Source organism: Hippopotamus amphibius, chromosome 5 (assembly GCF_030028045.1).
Source record: "Hippopotamus amphibius kiboko isolate mHipAmp2 chromosome 5, mHipAmp2.hap2, whole genome shotgun sequence".
Taxonomy (NCBI): domain Eukaryota; kingdom Metazoa; phylum Chordata; class Mammalia; order Artiodactyla; family Hippopotamidae; genus Hippopotamus; species Hippopotamus amphibius.
The window spans coordinates 50,725,014-50,751,962 of NC_080190.1; the positions used below are offsets into that span (position 1 = coordinate 50,725,014).

Consider the following 26,949-nt stretch of genomic DNA (forward strand, 5'->3'; position numbering starts at 1 on the left):
TACGCTTCTACTGCAGGGGGCACAGGTTTGATCCCTGGCTGGGGAACTAAGATCTCACATGCCGTGCGGTGCAGCGAAAACATTAAAAAACAAAACAAAACAGCTCTAAATAAAGGTCTGGCAGATGTAATTACATTGAGGATCTTGAGATGAGATCCAGATTATCCAGGTGGTCCCTAAACGCCATCACAAATCTCCTCGTAACAGAGGGAGATTAGACACAGAAAAAAAGGAGGCAAAGTGACCACAGAGCCAGTGATTGAAGTGGTGTGGCCACAAATCAACGAATGGTGGCAGCCACCAGAAGCAGGAAGAGCCTGTGGAGGAAGCACAGTCTTGCCAACACCTTGATTTCAGCCCAGTAATACTAATTTCAGACTTCTGACCTCCAGAACTATGAGAGAATATAAATTTCTATTGGTTCAAGCCACTAAGTTGTGGTATTAAAGCATCCATAGAAAACTAATACTATGTAGCTTCTTTAATAATCCACTGTCCTAGTTTGCTGAAATCAGTTCTGCTTGAGCTTCTTTAATGAGTCATCATGCTCCCTACCTTGACATTAAAAAGGGGAATCCCTCAAAGGCTAAGAATTCTCTTCTCTCTCTACATTCCTTTGTTCCAGGTAGTTTCAACCACATCCACAGCAATTACCACCTCAATACAAGAGATCTAAATGTGTATTTTCAACTCTGATGGCTCCTCTGATTTCAGGATATTTCTATTTGAACTGCCTACATAATATTTCCATCTGAATGTTCCAAAGGCATCCATAATTCAACACCTTGAAAAATCAAACCTAATCCTCTTATAGTATTCCTTGTCTCAGCAACTGATACTCTACTCTCCAATCACTTCATTAACCTTTCCCCAGTTCCTTGGAATATGCAAGGCCCCCCCTCTCCTGATAGCTTCTGCATATGCTTCTCTCAGCCTACACTGCTCCGAATTAAGTTCTACTCAACCCATCAGGCTGGCCAAAAAGTTCCTTCAGTTTTAAGTAAAAATAAAAGACATTTTTCATTTTCACCAAGAACTTTATTGAACATATTCATTAACCAAATGAACTTTCTGGCCAACCCAATACTTCCTATCCTTACCACTGAGTTCCTGCTCCTCCTTCCAATCTTAAATTTCAGCTCAGCTGCCACCTTCACAGAATCTTCCCTGACTCTAGAATTTAAATTGGGTACCCTTATACACTTTCATGACACCGTGTTCTTATCATTGTATTTATCAGAGTTCTAATCATTCTCTTATTTTTTGTGACCAATTCTCTTCTCCACTAGACTATAAACTCCAAGAAGGCAGGAAATGGTTGTTTTATTCACTCTATATACTGAAAGCCTAAACATTGTGCCTGACATACTGGAAACACCAGATAATAATTGCCAATTGAACAAATGAAAAATGAAAACTATTACTTCAAGTGAGAGTGTCCTGAAAGCCACCTAACTTTCTTCCCTTATAGTCGGTCCTCCATATCTGTAAATACAGAACTCGTGGATACAGAGGGATGACTGTTCTATGCCTTTTTATATAAGGGACTTGAGCATCCACAGACTGTGGTATCCACAGGGGATCCTGGAATTAATCCCCCGTTGATACTGAGGGATGACTAATTTTTACATTTAGTTACCAAGGCTATTAATATGTTTTAACTCAGACCCATAGCTATTTAGATTTCCCTAAAGAAAAATATATATCATTGTCCAATATCACCCATTAGAATTCAGTTCCTTTAAAACAATCATTCTCGAAGCAACTCTAAAAATAAAAATTAATGAAGCTGCCTTCTGCTTCTGGCATGGTGGAAGTACTAAGATCAGATTTACCTCTTTCAGTAACTAGAAAGAGGAAAAAATATGATATGTTATCAGACAGTGGATAACAGAGAAATTAGGTCTTCAACCTCTAAGGGGGGAAAGAACAGGAAAACAAGTAAGTTAAGCCTTGTAATTTCTCTGCTGCTTTGCCTAGGGGTCCTTTCCAGACCACTGTGCAGAAACGGCCACACTAAACAGAGCATAGCAGCTTCACTGAGTTAAGAAACCAGATTAGGAAGGCGAAAGTGACTGAAATCTTAAGGGTAGAGCAGAGAGAAGAGAACCACTCAGAGGAGAAAGAGCTCCAGAAATCAGCATAGGAATCTTCTTCTGTCTTTAGCCAAATACTAATCTACACATGCATACCACAAAACTCCCTAAGTTGGCAAAGGAAAACTGCCAGGGAGCTATAAGATAAACAGTTTCCAGAACTTATTCAGCAACAAGGATAAAAATTACCACAGACTTCTCCTCTGAAACTGTGCAAGCCAGAGACAAGGAAACTACAACTTTAAAGTGCCGAAAAACAAAAATGTAAATTCAGAAATGCCTAACATTTGTCCTTTTCTCTCTCATTCTCTCATCAATGTACAAGAATTTTCCAGAATCTAAGAAACTTGTGATACCACAACAGATTATATTGACTTCTTCTTTTGGAAAGTAGTTATTTTTCATAAAAAAGTTATTTATATTAAGCTATGATTAGTTTATTATTTTGTCAATGAACTGATACTTTTTGAAGTTCTTAATTTTAATTTCTAATAATGCAAATTTTGGTTGCTATAGCCCACATAACGAAAACCTGTTTGAGAGCCTCAATAATTTTTACGTAAAGCTATTCCAAGACTAAGAAGTTTGAAAGTGACTGCTTTAGGTATAGTGGCTTCTTCAAATCAGTGCTCTGTTGTGATGCCACAGAGCTTGTGGGAAAGTTTTTCATTACAAATTCAGCTTTCTTGTTTTGTCAGTCTAGGTAATGCATTATCTTTGAAAAGAATCTATTTCACCTAAATTATTTAATTACTAGTATAAAATTGTTTATAATATTCCCTTAGTCTAGGATATATTATGACGTCCCTCTTTCACTCTAGATATCGGTAATTTGTGGCTTCTCTCTTTTCATACTGATCAGTCTAACTACAGATAACGATTTTACTGATTTTTCCCCCCAAAATATTAACACAACTGGGGTTTGGGTGATGGCCTTTTAGTCCTCCTAACACCTGATGGCAATGGTGGTATGCTCAAATACATAAACATTTAAAACATTTGCAGACCTCATTCAACCAGTATCTTCCAAATTACCAATGCATAGGCAAAAGATTTATTTAAATGCAAGACAGACCAATAGGTTTTAATATAACAGAGCAAGAAAATTTTATTTATCTGGTTTCAGATTTCACACTGTAGTTAAATTGTTGAATTCTGGTGCAGTATAAAAGAGGAAGATCTAAATTATTTGTATGATGAAATGGGAAGTACACACAAGTACTTCTGTTGTGTAGTGAAAAATAACTGTTGTCTGGAAAAAATAAAGGAGCATGCAACTATTTGAGTTGTGAGCCACTTTTTCATGGAACACTATTTTACTTGAAAGAAATGGACAAACTATTATTTGGACTAGAGTATCCAGAAGACATTTTCTTGAAAATGAACAAAGTGAGCTTATTAGTTCAAGGAAAACAAATGACAGTATTCATTAACAAGGACAGAATTCTAACTTTCAGGTTAAAGTTAAAATTTTGGAAATTTTATACCCATTCCTGGGAATCTTGGCAGCTTCCCAAAATTCTTCTAAGATAGATAATGACATTAACAAATGATTTTTTTTTATATTATATAATACGGCAGCTCGAACTTTTTGGTTTCAGGATCCCTTAAACCCTTTAAAATTATTGAGACTCCCAAAAAACTTTTATATATGTGGATTATATCTATCAATATTTACTATATTAGACATTAAAGCTGAGCATTTAAAACTTTAAAACGTCTTTAAAAGTAACAATAACAAACCTACTACATGTCACTATAACTAGCATGTTGATGGAAAACAACTATTTTTTAAAAACTCTAGTGAGAAGAGTGCCACTGCTTTACATTTTTTCAAATCCCTTTTCTGTCTGGTTTAATTTCAGACAGCTGAATTTTCTTATGTGCTCTGCACTCTGTTGCCACATCACAGGTCAGGCCGCATGGCCTCTGAAAAACTCTTGAGAACAAGCATGAAAAAGGCAAAGAGCATCTCAGTATTACTGTGAAAACAGTTAAACTTCACGGAACCTTTGCAATTCCTTCCTATATTCTCTACTGTTTAAAGTTAAGAGATGGTAACAAATCTTAGAAGACAAGGTACAGAAATCAATGCTGTAAATCTCTTCTTTTATAAAAATTCTTACTCTGTTAAGTACACATTTCTTTTAAGCAAAATATATTTCTTTAGGCTTTATCCCTCCCTAATCAAATCAAAGCAGTTATTAGTACTCTAGACCCCAATTAACATACACTAACACTACTTTTAGGTCTCTCTATACATACACATATATGTGTGAGCCCATGTGTATAAATATATATAATCACTCTCACAGATGCACAGAATATCAGAATATATGAAGAGAAATACACCAAAATGTTATTAGCAACATTATGGATAGTTCTGATCTTTTTACCTTTATTTTTTTCCCCAATATTCTATATGTAATTGCATTTAATTTTTTAAAAAAAGGAAAAATGCTTCCCACTACTATCTTCCTCTCTTTAGCACTGGATAATGTTCTTTTCAAAAAGAGTGTGCCCTGACCTTAGGGAACCAGCAGGTCTTAGTAATTACATGGAAGGAGAGAATAAGGAGAAAATTACACCAGGAAATAGGATGCAGTGGACTCCATGTTATTTAACATATCAAAGAACTGGAACTTAGAATTCTGATCCAAGAACCTAGGATTTCCAGCAAAATATGTTCTTCTCATAAAATAATGTCTTCTTACACAGTGCCAACAGGACCTATGTACACCAATAAATTTATTACAAATATTTAGCTTTCTGTACCTTATAAGTGTTCTCACTTACTCTCCTTTGATCTTATATCATCAAAGAATACAGTACTTTAAAATTCGTACTCTAAATGGATTTAATAAAGTTTTTAAAAAAAGAGACCTCAATCTTTTTGGAGATTACCAATATTCATGAAAATGTCTGTCTCTTGGCCAAAAATAATTGCAGCAAAGGGCCAACAACTTAGAGCAATGAAATACAAGGCTCTGAATTCTTCTAATTAGGAATCTCAAAACTCTATTACTTATATAACTGGTGCCTGCAATACCGCACCCATTATGCCATAATTAACATGAAAAGAAGGGAAAACATGCTGCTGAAGCACAAACAAGCCTTCCACTTAACCAGGAAAGAGAGGCAGCACAAAGCAGTGATTAAAACTCAAGACTCTGGAGCAGATAGTCAGATTCCGACTCTGGCCCCACCATCCTGGGCAATTAACTTAATTCCATCTGCCTCACTTTCCCCAACTGTGAAAGGGAGGAGTAGGATAACAAATAATCAGTACCTAAAAGGTTGTTAGAAGGATTAAATGAGTGTTAATATTTGTAAAGTGCTGGCACATAGTTAATATTTTTTGAAAGAAAAAGTAAGAAAACCCTGAAGTTAAAGTTCAAGCGCTTTTAAAATAAATGATGAAATAATTGTAGGGATGCAGAAAAGCCAAATCAGATCATTTAGAATACTGTACACTCAATTTTCTAGCTTCTTTAAAGGGTATAGCAATGTGGTGCTGTTCAATAATCTCTCAACATAGCAGGAGTTTCCAAACTGCTGAAGTTACAAATCACTTTCAGGGACTTCAAAGATGATAATGGCTACATGTGACTTAAAGTGTCTTTATGACCACATAAACTGAACAGAAAAATGTTCTGTTTTTGAATTAAGGAAGGTTACATTCAATACTAGCATGGACTGGAGGCCTCAGTTGTTCTGCAGACTACCAAGAAAGAAAAAAGGCTGATCCAGTGTGGCAAATCTATTCAAAATGTGAATGAAAGAAATGAACAATCACATAAAATTAACACAAACTAATTTCCTAAAGAGAAGACACAAATTACCAATAAATAGAGGGATCATCACTACTAACTGCAAGAACATCAAAAGGATAATAAAGGAATATTATGAAAAATTCTGTATCCACAAATTTGATAACTGAGATGAAACAGACCAATTCTGCAAAAGACATAATCTACCAAAACTCAAAGAGAAATAGATAATCTGAATAGGCCTATATTTATTAAAGAAATTGAATCAATAGTTATTAACCTTCAGCTGAAAGCACCAAGACCAAATGGTTTCACTGGTGAATTCCACCAAACATTTGGCGGCGGGGGGGAATACACACACACACATCAATTTTCTAAAATCTCTTCCAGGAAACAGAAGTAGAGGAAACACTCCCTAACTCATTTTATGAGGGCTGCATTATCCTAATACCAAAATCAAAAACATTATAAGAAAACTACAGAACAGTATCTCTTTTGAACATATATGCAAAAATCCTCAACAAAATATCTACAATCAAATCCAACAATGTATAAAAAGAATTCTATACCACAACAAAGTGGGATTTATTCAAGGAATTCAAGGCTGGTTCTAAAATTTGTAAGTGTAATCCAATACATCAAGAGGCTAAAGAAGAAAAACCATATGATCATACCAACAGAAGAAAAAGAATTTGACAAAATCTAATACCCATTTGTGATTTAAAAAAAAAAAACAGAAAACAAACAAAAACTCTCAGAAAACTAGGACTAGGATTTGAGATAGGAATTCCTCAATTTGATAAAGAACATCAACCTTCCCCCGTCCGTCCCCCCCGCCAAAAGAACTACAGTTAACATTATACGTAATGGTAGGAAACTGGATACTTTCCCTCTAAAATCAGGAACAAGGTAAACATGTCCTTTCACCACTACTGTTCAATATTATACTGGAAGTTCTAGCTCTTGCAATAAGACAACAAAAATTAAAGGGTATAGAGATCATTAAAGAAGAAATAAAATTGCTTCTGTTTGCAGATGAGATGATTATATACACTGAAAATCCCAATGAATGTACAAAAAATAAAACCCTCCTAGTTGATATAGTTGTTTCTATTTGCATAGAGATTAATTTTGATACCACTATACACATATATATACTGGAATTGAACAATTAAGTAAATAGATGGTGTATGGTGGGAGGCAGATTTCTCACTGCTGGAAGAAATTTATGACCAATAAGGGGAGGGTGCCAGAATTCTGATCCATCATGTAGTAATGGATCGGAATGGAAGACAGCAAGAACTCATGTTAACTTTAATACTGACATAGATGGTTACACATAGAATATACGTATATAGATGCATATTTATATACGTATGTTAATATACACATATTCATTTCTTTACTCTGTCTGGTGAGAGTGCCTAAAAAGAAGCCACATTCTGGAAGCAACAAGGACATCTAGCACCCAGATGTTGGTTTCTAATACCATTCTCCGATAAAATGAAAGAACCCCTTGGAGAAATGACTGATTCCAGGTCTGGAGCAGAAATAGAGCTGGGAGCATCCTGTAGTGCCAGAAAGTTAGGATGTCCTCAAAAACAAAAACATCCATTTTGACGGAGATAAGTCAGAGGGGCACAGGAGCCAACTGAAAGATCTCTTAATGGCCAAAGCTAGAACAATCTGAACAAAATAAAGTAGTACTGGATTATAACCCAAAGTTTAAAATAAACACCTATAAATCTACACTGATATTAATGATTGAATAAATTAATAAATGGGAGAAGAGACAAATCTCTCACGCAGCTGGATTTTAAATAATTCATGTACTCTACTCTCAAAGAGAGAAGGTATAACTCCTCATTCTTCACGAGTGCACATAGTGACTTCTTCCAAACAGTACACACACCAGGAAAGGGGTGAGGGTAGAGATCTGACAAATACTACCTCAGCCAGGTGATCAAGGTCAACATCAACAGTTGTAAATTATGTTAATGGTATGTCCCCTTGATATTATGTGATGAAAATGGCAGCTCACCTCTGTGATCTTCCTTTCCAAAACCCATAACCCTAGTCTAAAAATAAGAAAAGCATCAAATTCCAATGAAGTGGCACCCTACAAAATACCTGTACAGTGCTTCTCAAAACTGTCAAGGTCATAAAAAATATCAAGGAATATCTGAGGAACTCAAAGAAGTTCCTCAGATATTCCTTGAAGAGACATGAAAACTAAATGTAATGTGGTATCCTGGATGGGATACCTGGAACAGAAAAAGGACATTAGGTAAAGACCAAGGGAAGCTGAATAAACTATGGACTTTAGCTAATAATAATGTATCAACATTAGTTCACTAATTATAGCAAATGTACCATCTTAATGTAGGATATTAGTAACAGGAGAAAGTGGGTACAGGGTATATGGGAACTCTGTAACACACGCTCATTTTTTCTGTAAACCTAAAATTCCTAAAAAATAAAGTCTACTAAAAATAGGAACAGTGACTAAATGACTGTAACCCCCACCCCACCCCCCAGCCCAAACCAAAAATCTCTGTGATACCAAGAGAAAGAAAGAGAAATAAAAGTATTTGACACCTTTGGAGATGACTAATCACCAATTTCCAGAGTTAAAATAGAGTTCAGAGTTTCAGAGTTGAAAGAATTCTCAGATTTAAAGAGTTGATACAGTAAAGGAAAATAAGCATATCCCTCATCTTTCCAGGTAAAACTAGTTCAATCTCAGTTGACATGGGAGAGGCTTTTTTTTTTTTAACAGAAGGCAGCTGGCTAACAGAACCAGAAGGATGATAAGGTTGCAAAAGCACCTCTTTGCAAACCCAAATGAAATAACTAGTTTAGATAAGGCTTCTCCATATATGCGAAAAACATCAGGTAAAAGGCTGCTGGGAAACAGAATATTTGAGGGAACCAAAATATCACCTCACCAGTCAACTGTTAATTGCGGGGGGGGGGGGGGGGGGGGGACATGACCATCTTTATAATGGACAGATTTAGTGAATATCATCTTAACCAAATGATCACATTTCAGGTAGACAACCTGATATATATATGTCTTGTGTTATGAATCAATATAATGTACACAGGAGCATCTAAGCCAAAAAAATCTAAATATAATGCAGCCTTTAGACCCAAACTTCTATTTTCAGGAAACACAATGATTGGAGATAAAAGTTAAATACCATAAGGAAATAATCAGACAAATCCAGAACATGAGAACATTCTATAAAACGAGTGGTCTGATCTCTTCAAGCCAGTATCATGGGGGAGAAAAGTGGAGGTGGGGACAACTGTAGTAAGTTAAAAGTGACTAAAGTAACAACAATCAAATGTAATGCATGAACTCTGATTGAATTCTGGCTCAAGAAAACCCACTACAAATGGACAACTAAAAAAACTTGAAAACAGACTAAATATTGCCAAGCCCCCCCCCCCCCCCCCCCGCAAATATGACATTTGTAGGCGAATGCATTTAATTTTAGGAGATGCTTTAGGGGTCAAATGCAGGGAAAAAAAAGTCTCTATTACGAGAGAAATAAACAAATATAACGAAATATTAACAACTGTAACCAAGTGGCAATACACAAGTGTTCGCTGTCCTATTTTAATTTCTCTTTGTTTGAACATTCTTAATAAAAGCAGGGAGGTGTGGAAGAATACAGTCATTAAAAAAAAAAGCTGATTAAATGATCAGTTGTTATTACTAGAAGAGAGTAACAGCAGATTCTATGGGCAGGTGTAACAAAGAAACGTGGATTTTAAACTGGTCTCCTATGACACATACACTGCATGAACATTAGGAAAGTAGGGGCAAGAAAGATGGAAACAGTTTAAGAAACAATTCCTATCTTTTAAAGTTTAAAATATCAACCAAAACTCTACTGATAAAAATCATCTAAGACTAAACACCTCCAGTATCTATTACTTTTTCAGAATAAAAAAGGGACTATGAAAGAGATATTTCACTTTTCAATTACAATGGCTGAAGAGTGATAGAAAATTTTTGTAATTCTGAAATTTCAGAAATACATGAATAAGCTGGAGGATAAAGAACATAAATGAACTCATGAACCATAAGTTAATTTACATACAGAAATAAATATACATGAAGATAGCATACGAACTCAAAATCAGCAGCATTTCATATATTTTATATTAGTAATGGGTTTCATAGAACTAAGTTCTCTCTGCAATCCCTTACTATACCAGTGGCTGTGCTAGTATATAATGCTATAAGGCACAACCATTAAGTCCAGCCCCAAAGCCAATCCCTCCACATTTAATGACTTAGAAGTCTATCCTGGGGTTTCCCTGTGGAACAAATTTAAAAATTTTACTCAATGTAACTAAATAGATACTTTTCGTTGCCTCCTCCACACTATCTAGGATTCTACAGTCTTATAACTATGACAATATCAAGCCAACAAGCATGTCAGTTCTTTTTATATGTGACTGCCCTTTCTCATTCCTGATCAACATGAAAATCTAACCTTATCTTTTTCTTTCCCAAACTTTGCAACAATATCATTTTCTCTGCCATTTGTTCCCCCCCTTTCCACTCTTAAGCCTATTTTCCTTTCTCTAATAACTGCTATAATGTATATATAATGAATATATACTGTATATATAAGAATACTGGAACCCAAACTCTCACCCTGAGAAAAAACTAAAACCACATACAACAGAATCTCAAATAGGGAATTTTATGAGATAAGGCTTCATTAAGCTAACAAATTGCTTTCCCTTATAATGGTGAACTAGGTAATTTAGACCAACACTCTTACTGAGAGCAAAGAGAAAAACTGGACATCCCCTGCCCCCAGACAAAATTAGAAAAACAAACATAAATACCTCTTTGAAGGCATAAGACTGCTAAAAAGGTAGTAAAAAATGTATGGAGGCTAAGATCTGGGACAGTAAGAAGATTTTCAGAGGGGAGCCAGATATGTGGGGGTCATTTTCTCAGGGGGTATCTGCCAATTCCATAAAGGCGGCTGAGAAGCCGAGCTGAACTTTTCACAAATTTATAAGGCTGGTGGGAAGCAGGTGTTAAATATTAGAGGTAAGGAACCAACAAAGTATGGGGTAGGGAAATATGGGGCTGATAACTCGCCTGGTTTTACGCTGGGACCCCAAAGGATAATATCCTAGGTTTAAAGAAAAAATAAAATAGACCAGCCTTGGCAAACGCTGGAGTGCCAAGCTTTGAAATATTTTTGTCTCTGGATTAAGATGATCCTTAAATTATCTCTATAATTTTTCATATATGTCTTAATAAAAAGGAGACTAAAACAACATGATAAAAAATTGACAATAGCCTACAAGAAAATACAGAGGATCAAGATAATAGTTATCCAATACAGACATGCTTAATATATTAAGATAATTTTTTTCTTTTTTTAACTGTAAGTCATGAGAGACTGGCCCCGTACAAAACCCTGCTAACTTCAAAATTTCAAATCATACTTTGTATCCAAATCCTTAAATTCATCTGATTGACTCTTTAGGAATTCCCACAGTTTTTCTAAACCCTCCTTTGGTCCACATACATCTGAAAAGAACATAACACCTACTAAAGTAAAAAAAAAAAAAAAAAAAAATTTAGTTTTCCAATCTAAAAGGAATTCATGTGCCAACAGACAGACCGTCTAACCTACCCTATTGGTACGTTCCCAACAGGGGGCATATCCCACTAAGTTGCCACCAGAGAGTGAACTGCTACAGGGAGCCACCATAGCTCACATCAGAGGTTTTCAAGCATTTTACATCACAACCCATTACATATACACCTCTGTATCTATATTTAAGTACACGCAACTTAACTGAAACACAAATTTCATAAAACACTTCTTAGCTAGAGTAAATAAGCAAGACAGGGTGGCCAACATAAGGATAGACATACACATTAATGGAATAAAATTGAGAGTCCAGAAAAAAATTTTTTAAAAATAAGAATGATAAGACATTTCAATAAGAAAGCACAGCACAGCTGACCCCTGAACCCTCACTGTGCAGTTGAAAAATTTAGATATAACTTTATAGTGGGCCCTTTTTATCCACATCCACATCCTTGGATTCATCCAACCCTGTATCTCGTAGTAGCACAGTTATGTATTTATTAAAACAATCTGCATCTAAGTGGACCAATGCAGTTCAAACCCATGCTGTTCAAGGGTCAACTGTATTTTCAACAAATAGTGCTGGGACAATGACACATCCATATGCAAAAGAATGAAGTCAGATCCCCTCCTCACATCACATACAAATTAACTCAAAATAAATCACAGACCTAAATATAAGAGCTAAAACTATAAAACTCTTTGAAGACGACAAAGGAGTGATCTTCATGACCTTGAATCAGGCAGTGGCTTCTAAGATACAACACCAAAAGCACAAGCAACAAAGAAAAAATATACAAATTGGATTTCAATAAAATTAAAATCTTTTGTGCTAAAAACAATAACATCAAGAAACTGAAAAGAATGGGAGAAAATATTTGCAAACGAATCAACAAAGGATTAATCTCCAAAATATATAAACAGTTCACGCAGCTCAATATTAAAAAAAAACAAACAACCCAATCAAAAAATGGGCAGAAAAAAAAAAAAAATGGGCAGAAGACCTAAATAGGCATTTCTCCAAAGACATACAGATGGCCAAGAGGCACTGAAAAGTTGCTCAACATCACTAATTATTAGAGAGATCCAAATTAAAATTACAATGAGGTATCACCTCACACCCGTTAGAACAGGCATCATCAGAAAATCTACAAATTGTAAATGCTGGAGAGGGTGTGGAGAAAAGGGAACTCTTACACTGTTGGTGGGAGTGTAAACTGATACAGCCACTATGGAGAACAGTATGGAAGTTCCTTAAAAAACTAAAAACAGAGTTACCATATGATCCAGCAATCCCACTGTTAGGCATATACCCAGAGAAAACCATGCACCCCGATGTTCACGGCAACACTATTTACAATAGCCAGGACATGGAAGCAACCTAAATGTCCATCAAAAGATGAACGGATAAGGAAGATGTGGTACATACGTACAATGTAATATTACTCAGCCATAAAAAGGAATGAAATTGGGACATTTGCAGAAACACAGATGGACCTAGAGACCGTCATACAGAGTGAAGTAAGTCAGAAAGAGAAAAACAAATATATATTAACGCATATATGCAGAATCTAGAAAAATGGTACAGATAATCAGTTTGCAAGGCAGAAATAGAGACACAGATGTAGAGAACAAAAAGATGGACACCAAGTAGGGAAAACCGGGAGTGGGGGTGTGGGATGTTGGGGTGGGATGAACTGGGAGATTGGGATTGCCATATATATGTTACTAATAAGAAAAAATACCAAGTTGTACACTTTAAATATATGCAGTTTATTGTATGTCAAGTGTATCTCAATAAAAGTTCTTTTAAAAAGAAAAAGAGAAGAAAAGAAACTGAAAAGACAACCTGCAAAACAGAAGATATTTGTGACTCACTTGTCTGATATGGGACTTGAATCTAGACTATATAAAGAACACTTACAGGGGCTTCCCTGGTGGCACAGTGGTTAAGGATCCGCCTGCCAATGCAAGGGACGTGGGTTTGATCCCTGGGCCAGGAAGATCCCACATGCCACGAAGCAACTAAGTCCCTGCGCCACAACTATTGAGCTTGCGCTCTAGACCCCACAAGCCACAACTACTGAGCCCACGTGCCGCAACTTGAAGCCTGTGCGCCTAGATTCCGTGCTCCACAACAAGAGAAGCCACCACAATGAGAAACCCATGCACTGCAATAAAGAGTAGCCCCCGTCCACCACAACTAGAGAAAGCCCATGCACAGCACTGAAGACCCAATGCAGCCAAAAATAAAATAAATAATAAAATAAATCTTTAAAAAAAAAAACACAACAATAAAAAGAGAACCCAATTTTTTAAGTGAGCAAAGGTCTGAATGAACATTTCTCCCAAGATATAAAAAGCACATGAAAATATGATCCACATCATTAGCCGTCAGAGAAAGGGGAATCAAAACCACCATGAGGTAACAATTTCATGCTCATTAAGGATGGCTGTATCAGAAGACACACAATAACAAGCATTAACAGGATGCAGAAAAACTGGAAACTTCATACCTTGCTGGTGGGAATGTAAAATGGTGCAGCCACCCTGAAAACAGTTTGGCAGTTCCTCCAAATGTTAAATATGGAATTACCTGTAAGACCACCAACGCCAATCCTAGTGATATACCCAAGAGGACTGAAAACATACATCACACAGAAACTTGCATGAATGTTCATGATAGTATTACTTATTATTACAGCCAAATGCCCATCAACTGAAGAGTGGCCAAAAAATGTGGTATATCTGTACAAAGGAATATTATTAGGCCATAGAAAGTAATGAAGTACTGATACATGCTACAAGATGAATGAACTTTCAAAACATTATGCTGAGTGAAATAAGCAATCACAAAAGACTACATACTACATAATGTCCAGAATAGGCAAATTTATTACAGAGACAAAGTAGAAGATAAGTAGTTACCTGGGGCTGGGGCTAGCACTGGGGCTGGGGCTAGCACTGGGGCAGGGGGTGTGAGTGTGGGTGTATATATGTGCACACACAGGAAGGGGAAATGACCGTTAGTAAGCATGGAGTTTCAGGAGTGACAAAAATGTTCTAAAATTAGTTTGTGGTGATGATTGCATTACTTCATGAATATACTAAAAGGACTTTGAATTGCATACTTCAAAAAGGTGAACTGAAAAAAAAAAGGTGAACTGTAATGATGTGTCAATGAAATCTCAATAAAGCTGTTTAAAAATTCTTATCTTAGCCCCTTATTACTCGTGATACACTCTGACATTTTCTATTGCATTTCATTTAAAAATACAACACTGGTCACGATCTCTTAAATTCCTTCTACAACCCACAAATGGTTTAAGACTGGCAATTTAAAAAACACTGCCATAGAGTCCTCTAACAGTTGAACTGGTAGCCACCTTCTCCTGCCCAGTAGCAGGATTAATCCCATCACATCTCACATCCCAGAAAAAGTCCCACTCTTCCTGGTCATCTATTATTCCCTGAACTGTCACTGCCACAATGCTTTGTATATCTTCCACTTTATCCAATTCCTCATCCCCCCACCCCCCCAAATCCTTTACTAGACCTTCTGAAATTCCTAATTTGTGACTAGCAAACAGCCAATTTATACTACCTTTACTATTCCGTCTCACCACCTACCTTCCCTCCAATTCCCCTTCACTGATTAAGGATGTCAGCAACTGGTTCATCGTATGTACCCTTCCTCCTCTCACCACTTGCTGACTTCACCATTCATGCAGACTGACTGACCTCTTTAATATACTTCAGACCCTTCAATTCTTTGGTCTCCTCTTTTCCCTCTATTCCACCTCAGCAGCTCATCCCAAGGCCACCCTGGACATTACCATTGCCAGAAACTATTATATCTGTCAAATCTCTATTTCAAGCATCCCACTCTGACCACCACATTCAATCCTTCTAGTTCTCTTACTTCATCTGACCACTACCTGCAACAATTCTAATTGATATTTCCAATCCATTGATGCTACCACTTCCTTACTATCCATTCTGACTTCACCTCCTTTCTTGTCCATGTTAGATTTCATGATTCATCACCACTCCTCTATAAGCACTCCCTCTAAAAAGCCCTCATTTCCCTCTTCCTTTTACTTAAAAAAAAATTTTAGTTAAAAAAAATTTATATCAAAGTATAGTTATTTTACAATATTATATTAGTTTCAGGTGTGACATAATCACAGCATAGTGATTCAGAATTTTTACAGATTATACTCCATTAAAGGTTATAACAAGATAATGGCTATAATTCCCTGTGCTATACAATATATCCTTGCTGCTTACCTATTTTATACATAGTAGTTTTTATCTCTTAAATCCCATACCCCTATCTTGCCCTCCCTCCCTTGCTTCCACCAACTGGTAACCACTAGTTTGTTTTCTAGATCTGTGAATCTGTTTCAGTTTTGCTACAGACATTCATTTGTTTTACTTTTTAGATTCCACACATAAGTGCTATCATACAGTATTTGTCTCTCTCTGACTTATTTCACTAAGCATAATACGCTCTAGGTCCATCCACATTGCTGCAAATGGCAGAATTTCATTCTTTTATACTGACCTAGTCTTACGTGTCAACTTGGCTGGGCTACAGTCCTGTTATTCAATCAAACATTAATTTAAGTATTGCTGTGAAGGTATTCTGTAGATGTGGTTAACATTCACAGTTGACTTTAAGTAAAGGAGGTTATCCTCAATAATACTGGTGGGCCTCATCCAATCAGTTGAAAGGCCTTAAAAGCACAACTGAGGTTTTCCTAAGGAAAACAAAATCCTGCTTCAATTATACTCCTAAATAAACTATGTAAAACAGTTTTAAAGTTTCATTAAATATTTTGAAATAAAAAGCGGATGTCTCAAGATTAGGAAAAAAAATTTTTTTTTGCTTCAATACTGCAGCATCAGCTCCTGTCCCAGAGTTTCTTGCCAGCCTGCCCTACAGATTTCTGACTTGTCAGCCCCCATAATTGTGTAAACAAATGCTTTGAAATTTCTTTATATACACACACATACAAATATACCTCTTACTGATTTTGCTTCTCGGGAGAACTCTGACTGATATACTTGGCAAAATCTCACTCCAGAGGAATCAAACCATCTACCTTACCTGTACTTGTATCTAATCAGATAAATAATGCTGGGGGGGTGGTAATCACAGAACTAGGCTGATATCACTTTAAATTCAAGACTTCTAACCCTTAAATGAACAATCAATACTTCTTAGCAAACTGCTCCAAACACTCCCATCCCCCTCTGGCCATACCAATCTCACTGAGAAAACAGAAACCATGAGGAAAGATGGAAGCAAAGAGGATAAGCCTTCATCTTCCAGCCACCAAATTCCCTTGGAAGAACACAAAGCTTTTCTGCAATCCCTCCTATCTGACGGAAGACGATTCTCTAACAAAGGCCAATCTCTCTACTTGTGTTCTCCATCTCCTTTCCTGCATATTCTCCTTTTTACTCACTGGACCCCACATCTTTCTTACCTACCAACCCACTTCTCTGTTCCACTTCATAGACATATTAGAGAAATAACATTTGCAAATCTTCATATAATTTGGAATTAGGGAAAGACTTGCTAACCACAACATATAATTTAGAAGTCAGTAAAGACTGGCAAGCTTAACTACTGAGCGGGGGTAAAAAAACAGCATGACAAAACCATCATAAGCAAATTTAAAAGGCAAACAGTAAACCGGGAAAAAAATTTCCAAAATATAGCACAGAGCTATTTCCCTATAAAAATAAGTCTTACAAATCTAAGAAAGAGTAACAAAGCAATAAAACAAATAGGCAAGGATATGGATAGTTCACAACAAAAATACCAATAGTCCTTAAAAGACAAGAGATGTTTAATCTCACTCATACTGGCAATGAGGAAATAAGCAGGCATCTTTACACAGTGCTGGTGGAATGTGTAGAGGTGAAACAACCTCTACATATGGCACTTCGGCAGTATCTTTCGAAATTATGAATGCACGTACACTCTGACCTAGCAATTCCACTTCTGGAAGTGTATCCCACACATTTCTATACAAGTGTGAAATTATGTATGCACAAGGTAATCCATGTACCATGGTTTTGGATAGCAAAAGAAAACCACCTAAATGTACCTCAAAAAAAGGAACTACTTAAATATATTTTACACCTGTATAATGGTGTTATGGACTGAATTTTTGAATCTTCCCCAAATTCTTATGTTGAAGCCCTAACCCCCAGGTAATAACCTAGGTAACCAGGTTTACAAGAGGTCATGAGGATGGGACCCCCATAATGGGATTAATGTCATAAAACATGGAAGAAAGAGCAGAGCACTCTTTTACCATGTGAGGACACAGTGAGAAGTGACATCTGAAAGCCAGGAGGAGTCCTCACCAGGAACTAAATCTCTTAGCACCTTGATCTTGAACTTCCCAGCCTCTAGAACTGTCAGAAATAAATGTCAGTTCTTTAAACCACCCAGTTTATGGTATTTTGTTATAGCAGCCCAAGCTAAGACAAATGGTATACCATGAAGGTGTTTAAAAAAAAAAAAAGAATAAGCATGCTGTTTATGTACTGATAGGACTAATATGAAATCATCTCTAAGCTAGACAGTTAAGTTAAAAACAAAAGGTGAAGGGTATGTGCATGGTATGCATCTTAAATGAAAAATGGGGGAGACAGAGGACATATATATGTAAGATACACAATCCCTCACTGATACTTCTAAAATCCACAAAGCTCTGAGAAATATAAGTTTCTTATAAGTTTAGTACCAACCTATTTGGTGTCAAACCTGACCAAAAATTCCAGAAGACTATTCGTAATTTTTATTTATCCTTACTGTACTATTTATGCTTTCAATACAGAAATATTAATGTGTTTGATTATGGGATGCTACACTATCTCCCACTAGGGATTTTGGATAATATAGCAGATGCACTATATTACCTTTTTACAGTCCTCCCTCACCCTTCACCCCTTCCCCCCAAAAAAACAAACCCAAACCTTAATTATGAAATACATCTGGACCAAAGGTTTTGGAAAGGAATTATATATCTGTATTTATTTGCACACACATAAACAGATCTTCGGAAGGATTCACAGGAAACTTAACACTGTTTCCATGCAAGGGAATGGGGTGGGTGGGCTGCACGGGGTGAAAAGGAAACTTTTTACTGTATATCTATTTTAATCTTTGGAATTCTGAATCAAAGTGATTATACTACTTAGTCAAAAGATAAATAAAATGTAAATGAAATAAAATAACTAAGACTTTTAAATTCTCCACAGTAACAGACAAAACCAGATGCTTTGGTTTTTGCTTTGACTGAAAAGTGACCCCTGAGTCAGAGGGAGATCTATACAGTGGTGGCTTTCCTTTACTCAATTCTGGTTGACCCAAAAGGCATTAGAGAGAGAATCACCCTCTCAGGAGCAAAGCAGAGAGTGGTGGGCTTCCACTCTCATTAATAGCTTTTAGGAAACAGCAATCTCCCGATGTTTTTGATGCCTCATGCCAAGCAAAAGCAGGTGTGCTTGACTGTTTTTCTCTTCCGGTGTCCCCAGAAAAATGATGTAGCTTAGGTCTCTCAGCAACAGGGAGCAGTGAAGCCCACACTTTTCAATATCAGGGAAAGACTTAAGAATGTGCTCCTACCATAAATTTAACCTTCAAAGCTTCAATACAGTAGAGCCGGAAGACTACAGTTAACATCTGACTAGCAACTTTTCTACTATCTTCATGCTTTTCATATATTTATTTTGATGTCCTGTTGTGTTCCACAATGGATTTGAGGTGACTATAAGGTTTGCCTTTTCTTCTGACTTAGATTTTGATTAATCGTACCACACTCTCAACTTTAACAGAAATTAGGAGAGAACATCTTGCTTTTTGTGATTTATCTAGTCAGTATATTTTAAAAGGCAGGGCTAGAGATGTATGGTTCAGAAGTCCCCAAGTGCCCCAACATTCAGCTCTCAGGCCTGATGCCTAAAGAAATTCCCAACGAAATGCCTAACAATACTTAGTTTCTTGTATTAGGACATAAATGCATTTATGTTTGTTCTTATCTCCCATCAAGTCATACTCATTTAAAGTAGAGACTGACTTCTACTTCCTGTGGCCCCCACATCACTTAATACCTGGTTTGGTAATACAATGGCTTCTCAATAAATACTGCCTGTGCAAACATCGCATCACCTCACAGCTGCTGTCTGCAAGGAGCAAGAAATTTGATGCACCAATATAACCACAGAAACACCACACAGAAAACTGAGAAAAACACAGAAAAGAAGATAATATTTCCAGATGCTACTTAATAATCTCTAGAAAATGGTTAATGAACAGTTGCGGTTACCCGGTCTCCACAAATTTGCAATTTTAAGTTTAAAAGATGTGACTTCAAATATTCCATGTTCTTCAAATGTGGGTCCTTCTGATAAGCTATTCACAGCTCCTGGATTCCCATTCCTTTAGATATCTGTCAAAATAAATCTAGGAAAGCTTAGGCAATTCTCTGTAGTGGGCAAGGTAAACGTAGCAAAACTTTATGTTCGAGAATGTGGCAAATTTTCCCTTTAATATTGCTTTGGGAACATTTCCAAATTTTAAGGCAGAGAGGATTACTGATCCAAACGTTAAATCATTTCAGTCAATTCAGATTAGAAGACACGATCAAATTTTAAACAAACCCCCAGAGATGCAGAGGGGAAAAAAAAAAAAAAAAAAAAAAACTCTATATTCTGGAGAATTTGAACGTATACTGCACATCCAACTGGTTTTAAATTCACTTGGCATTTCGCATTTGTTTCAAGTTAAAAATAATTAGTGATAACAATACCTTAAATTTCCTCAATGCTTACATCTACTGCTGCAGGTACTGTAGATGCAGTACCTTACTTAAACCTCACAGCCCTATGAGATTATGTGCTATTATTATTCTCATTTGACAGATACTAAAGCAGACCCAAAGATGTTACATAACCTGAACTAGCCTATGCCATAGTTAATTAGATCTGGAGCATGGACTGGAACTCAGGGCTGACTCTAAAGTCCATGCTAGCAACCACTATTAAGTTTGGGCACCTTAACTTTCTAAAGAATTGGCAGATTTTAACCAAATCTGATGCACTACCAAAGGGTAACAGGAGACGTAGATATGTATTTGTGCTACATTTGCTATATCTGTCATGTGACCCATCACCCTGAAAAAGAATGGCAGCTAATAAGTTCTCTAAAAGGCCTTATACACATACATACCCACAAATAATTTTCAAAACTGGATTTCAATGAAATTTGGCCTGCCCAGAGACTTGAGGTAGGATTCTGTTCATTGGGGGAAGCCCTCTAATAATCTTTTAAAAGAACACAAATTCACTGTTTAGATGTGCCTTAAGTTCTATCCCTGGTCATAAGCTTCTTGAGGCTGATAAACTCTTCATTTTCACATTTTCCACTAAGTATCTGAAAGCACAAAGTCTCATTAGTAAGCATGGTGCTGTGGAAGGAATAAAATATACCATCCAAAGAACTCCTGACTTCCAGTGAAGCTCTTTATTTGATTTATAAGTGTAGATGTTACAGAAAATATTTGATTGAATACTTTTCTCTGCTTCTGTAGATTACAAAAGTCTAACCTTCATTGCTGTTCTTGACATGGGATTCTGGTGTCACCCAAGAAGGACCCTTTTTGCCCCTGTATATTTTCTATCTGGGGAACAATCTTTCTATGAGAAAAGAAGAAAAAAAAAGAGTTCCAACAGCCTCAGTTTACAGTTCTAACCAAAAAGGTAAACCATTTATTTGTCTGCAGTTCTAGAGCTTGTTGATGACAAAGTCCAGATGACAGAACTGAGAAATGAACCTAGGTCTAATTCCTGGACAGGTCTATTTCTACCTACTGCCCTGATAGGATAGCTTATTTTAATACTCCTGTCACCTTTTAGGTAGTAAAGTTTGTTGACTCAGAACTCATTTCTGAAGTCAAAAGTCAAGTTAATCTGCATTAAAGCAAGAAGACAAAGCTGCTAAATGTTCATGTAAATAACTTGTGACTAAAATAATAAGCATCATAGCTCACAGAAATAGGCAAATGACTTATATCTAAAGTTATGTGGCTATAATGACTTCCTTGAACTACATGAATCAGAAAGACTACTATCCATACGACTGACTAGACCAGAGACCTCTAGAGAGCTGGCATCTTAATATCAGACACTATTTTATACACGTGCAACAAAGCATCTCAATTATCTAGATGACTCAAATATGTCAAAACTCAACTCACTGACAAAGTTAACACATGAAGAATCAGGTTTCTATTCAACAAGCTCTTAATTGCCACTAGGATAGTTTGTGACTAATCACTTAAATTACTACAAGGTGTTTCACTGAGCATTGAGTATCATCACAAGGTTATTTTCATGATATTAGGCACTGAGCAAACAATTAAGATTCTAACTTCATTAATTTTGGTAGAACTCATTCTTAAATGAATTTCCTTCCAAGTGGCCTTATCTGGTTTCCTAATCTGCCAGGACACTTAAAGGGAACCCTTTTCAAATTCATTAATGGAATATACTTAACAGAATCACTGCTATCTCTTCCTTTAAAGATAATGTAGAGTGAGATGGGAGTGACTGCTAACCAGTATGGGGGTTTCTTGAAAAAGTTGCTATTTTTTAAAACCAAGAGAATTTAGAAAGCAAAACACTCTGGTTTGACACATTTAGCCTGTGAGGATTTGAATCAGTAACCCTTACTGGAATCTGACATACCTTAACTAGATAAAGCAATAAACTTTAGTATTTCAAGATTTTCATCCCTTATCTTAATAAAGTATCATTCTATTTATTTGTACTCTAAATCAAAGAATAAGCTCACCTCAAATTCTTTCATATCCAAAGCAAGTGCTAAAACATATTAAGTGGAAAAGAGATGTAATGTGGATAAATTAATATTATTTTGAGTTTTAGGCCCATACGCCTCACCAATAGTATTACTACATGGAAGAATTTAAAATTAAACATTTCCAATAAAACTTTTATTCAATGGGTTTCCTTTGTTCCAACTTTTTCACTAAAAGGAGTATTCAGAAACTTTTCACGTAATATTCACAAAAGAATAAATGCAATCATTTTAGAGCCTGTTGAAATATCACTGTGTGTGTGTCTGTGTATGTGTGTGTATACATGTCACACACAGACACACACACATATTAAAAAAGTATTTTAGACAAGGTTGAATTTTAGGATAGTCAATGGTTTATAAGTGATAGGAAAAAAAAAATTAACACTGAAGTGATTCAAAAGCCCCTACTGTCCTGACAGATAATATATATGAACTGATCATTTAGCCATCTGGAAGTGATAGTTTCCCTGAGGCTTCCAAAACTTCACAGAGAACATTAAACACTTTTTGTCAAGGCTTGAGTTTAGATATTATCATTTATAAGGAGCTTTTCATCAATCTGATTTTTACTGAACACTTACTATATTCCAGGCTAGGCGCTAGAAACACAAATGCAAGACAGGCCTGTCCTCAAGGAAGTCACATTTTGACTGCTTGCTTATGTCGGTGCAGCACTAATCATGTTCACTCACAGCACCTGACCTCCCAGGCTTACCCCACAGCAGGGGATTCTGAAGTAAACATTACAAATGACTGTAAGGAAATATATAAAAGCTGTTGTACATTTAGACCAAATCTAACTCTACTTCCTAACATGTATAACGTTACACTAGAAGTTCCAGATGTACTACTAAAAAATAGTAAAATGACCCAAGGTATAACCATACCTTCTTTAACACACATCACTTATACAGTCGTCTCATTTAAAGATACATCTATTATATTTCAGTCAAAATATCTTCTTCCATTAAAGGACATTTCTCTTTACCCTCAAACTCTCCATCTGGGTACAATACTGAACAGTTGCTGAATGAATGAATGAAATAAACAGATGCTCTAATTACCAAGGAGGTACTTGCTAGATGCTTATCTCAAAACACAATGGACTGACAGACCAGAATTCTACTGGAAAGATCGCTGCATTTCAGAGGCAAAAATAGTAACCACTGGACATTGTCTGATACCGTGCAGTCAACATGTTATTAAGTCCACAGTAAACATATGATAGGAAACTTTCAGAAATTAAAATGAAAAGTGCCCACCCCAGTTCTTTAAAACAGGCTTGGCTCCCATCGAAGGAATGGAAATACGACCACAAGTGCAAGACAAAGAGAAGGGAGGGTGGGGTGAACAAGTCAAAAGGTCACCACCGACTGACCTCAAGAGAAACGCGCGCTGACCACTGAAGCTCGCGCCTAGCGTGACGGACACCTCCTGCCCAAGCTACCGGCCCAGGCTCTTCCTCGCAGCCCGGAGCTGAAGGAAACCTCAGCCTCTTTCGGCGCCGCCGCCTGCGTTCGGCCACAACATCAGCACAAAGAAACCACCGAGAAACAAAACACCGTCCCCGTGGGCGCCGGGCGGGCGATTGGGACCCGACCACCGGAGCGCTCTCTGCGGCTGCCCGCCGCCGGGGGAGGTAGCCGGGGCGCAGCCGGCCGCCCAGGCGCCTCCGTCCCGACCTTCGCCGAAGTGTTTCAGAACTTGCCACCCACCTCCCGCTCCATTTTCCCCTCCCGACGTGGACGCGGGACACGCGCGAGGAACCGCGGGGGGAGCTCGGGCGCGGGGCTGCCGGGACGCGCCGGGGTCCCGCAGCCCCACGCCCCCTGGCCTGCCCCCGTCTCGGGGGCTGCTATTGTTCCCGCGCCGCCCCCGCCCGCCGCGCGCTCCCGCCCCCACGCCCGGGAGGGGGTCAAGGCTGAGGAGAGGCGGTGGCGGCTGCACAATAACATAAACACGGCGGGGCCGCCGGCCGCCCCGGCCCCGCGGCACTCGCCGCACTCACCCGGCAGCACAGCGAATGACGACAGGAAAGCCCGGCGGCAGGAACCGGCGCCGTCTCGGCGGTCGCCGCGGCCGTTACCCAGCGCTGCTCGCGGCTCCGGACTCCGGGCCGCGTCGTCCGGCCTCGGCCCCTCCGCTGAGTAACAGGGACGCGAGCCGTCACCGCGCACGCCCGCTCACGTCATCGCGCAGGGCCCCGCCTCTGCGCTTCGCGAGAGGCCCACGGGGGCGGAGCAGCCCCGGGGCCCGGATTGCGGGGGCGGAGCCCGCAGTCCAGGGGCGGGGCTACTCCAGAGGGCCAAGAGGACTTGCGGAGGTCGCCTGGAGGCGGAGCTACGGGGAGAGCCTCTGAGAGGTGCCCGTGAGGGGCGTGGTGGAGAGCTGGAGAGGGCGGGGACTTGCTCCTGGCACGTGGCGGCGTGTGACCTGAGCGCTTGGCGTCTGTACGTGGGCGGTCCGCTAGTCCGAGCCAAAGCCTCAGGGGCTGCTTGCCCCAGGGTTTGAAGGTCAGGTGCGTTTAAGCCAGACCCGCCCGGGGATCTGGCACTCCGGCCCCGGCTCACACCTGAGAGACCGGCTCACACCTGAGAGACGAAAAGCTCTTTACCATGACTAACAATAAGTTCCATTCTGAGGACACCTGCTTCGGGCCCAGCAATCCTCAAGCAAATATTCTCTTCAGCCACTTCGAAAAAGCTGCCTCCTGTTTTCTCCAAATCCACTTCCTACAGAAGTGCATGCATTACCCTATTTGTCTGTCTCTGGGCCTTACAAAGCATGTATGTGTTAGTTATAGAAGTGACAAATTGGCAAGCCCTTAAATATCCAACAAGTGGAAAGATGTCTAAATTACATACATGCTTGCAATAGAATACAATTTCGCAATTTAAATGCCGTGTGTTCAAGGGATTCTTAATGACACAGGAATATGTTCATCATACATCATTAAGAGAAAGAAGCAAGTCTGTATATATATAGAATGATCCTCCTTATATAATTACTATATATACATAGAAAAAACCTGGAAAGAAACATGGAAAATTATTTTAATAGTAGTTCATCTTTGGACTGTGAATTGGTTCTCTTATATTTTGAGTATTTTCCCATGGTTTCCAAATTATGTTCATAATCAGAAAGAAGTATATTATTTTAATAATGAATTATGCATACTTGAATAGGTGAGTGAATGCAGGTAGACTATCTTCCATGTCATGTTGGGCTGGCCTGTTTCCAGTGATTCTGAAATGAAACATAAACATGAGTGTTCATTTGTTCATTCTCTCCCTCATTCCTCCCTCTCCCTAAGACTTCTTTCTTTCCTTCCTTCATTTCTCAAATAAATATTTATTACATGCTCATTCTGTGCCAGGTACTGTACTAGCACTGGTAATAGGGTGGAAGCTTACAGACTTAATCACTGTAATATAGAAGTAGTAACAGCAAACAAATGCAAAATAATCACTGCATTAAAATGCAAGTTGATATAGATATATAGTATTATGGAACCAATTGATAGAATTAATAAAGCCAGGAAAGTATTCCTTGAGGAACTGCCTCTCGAACTGAGAATAGATTCAACTAGGAAAAAATATTTCAGACAGAGGTAACTTAGTGTGCAAGGGTCATGTGATGACAGGGAGCATGGTGAGTTGGAGAAACTGAGGAAAAGACCCATGCTGCTGGAAGAGCAAGGAAGAAGGAGCTATGAGATGATGTTTAGAATATTGGAAAAGGACCAAACCTAGTGTAGCCACACTACTTATGCTGAAAATCTTGTCTTTATCCTAAGTGCAATGGGAAGCTCCTGACATGCTTCAGCAAAAGGGGTGGCATGGTCAGAATGACGTCTTGAAGATTCCTTGTTGGAAGGAGGCCAGGTAGATATAGGAGTAGTCTAGATGGCAGACGGTGTAGGTTTGGTCTAGGATGATAGTCATGGAAACAGTAAGAGGAAGGATCTGAGGGCCCTTTAGGAGATCCAATGGACAAAACTTGGTGATAGATTAGGTGGGCAGCGGAGGGAAAGGAATTATCAAGGAAAAGTCATAAGTTTCTTGCATGTGGCCAAAGATGGATGTGGGTGCAGTTCACTGAGATGGGAATCTTGGAAGTGGACAGGGATTGAGTGGAAAGATTGTGAGAGCAGACAGTTTGAAGGCTTTTGATCTGCCCAAAAGAGATGCCAAGTTGGCGGTTGAGTATACAGAGCTAGGCTCAGGTGGGTAAGAGAAGAATCTTGACACATAGTGATGACTTGAAGCCTTGGGTATGGATGAGTTAGCCTAGGCCTGAGGGATGGGGGGTACTGAGCAAGAAGAAAAGAGGACCAGGAGCCAGGCTTGAGAAATTCAGCATTGAATGGATACAAAAAAGATGAGACTGAGAAGGACCTGCCAGGCGGTATAAGGAAAACCAGGGGAGAAGAATTCAAGGAGTGATCAATAACATCAAATATAAGAGGAGGCTTAAAATCCTGGAGTACTTAGATCCAGAAGTAGTTTAGAGTGGGCTAAGAAATGAATGGAAGATTGAAA

The 26,949-nt window shown here is 38.2% G+C and overlaps 1 protein-coding gene across 7 annotated transcripts in view; it reads right to left on the bottom strand.

Annotated features, from left to right (window-relative positions):
* The window catches only part of MAPK8 (mitogen-activated protein kinase 8), a 130,204-nt gene extending 105,617 nt beyond the window's left edge, over positions 1-24,587 (bottom strand). For all 7 annotated transcript variants that reach the window (XR_009053713.1, XR_009053714.1, XM_057734941.1 and 4 more), the window contains exon 1: positions 24,417-24,587. The gene's annotated coding sequence lies outside the window, so the exon portion shown is untranslated. The remainder of the gene's footprint in view (positions 1-24,416) is intronic.
* Positions 24,588-26,949: the final 2,362 nt, after the last annotated feature.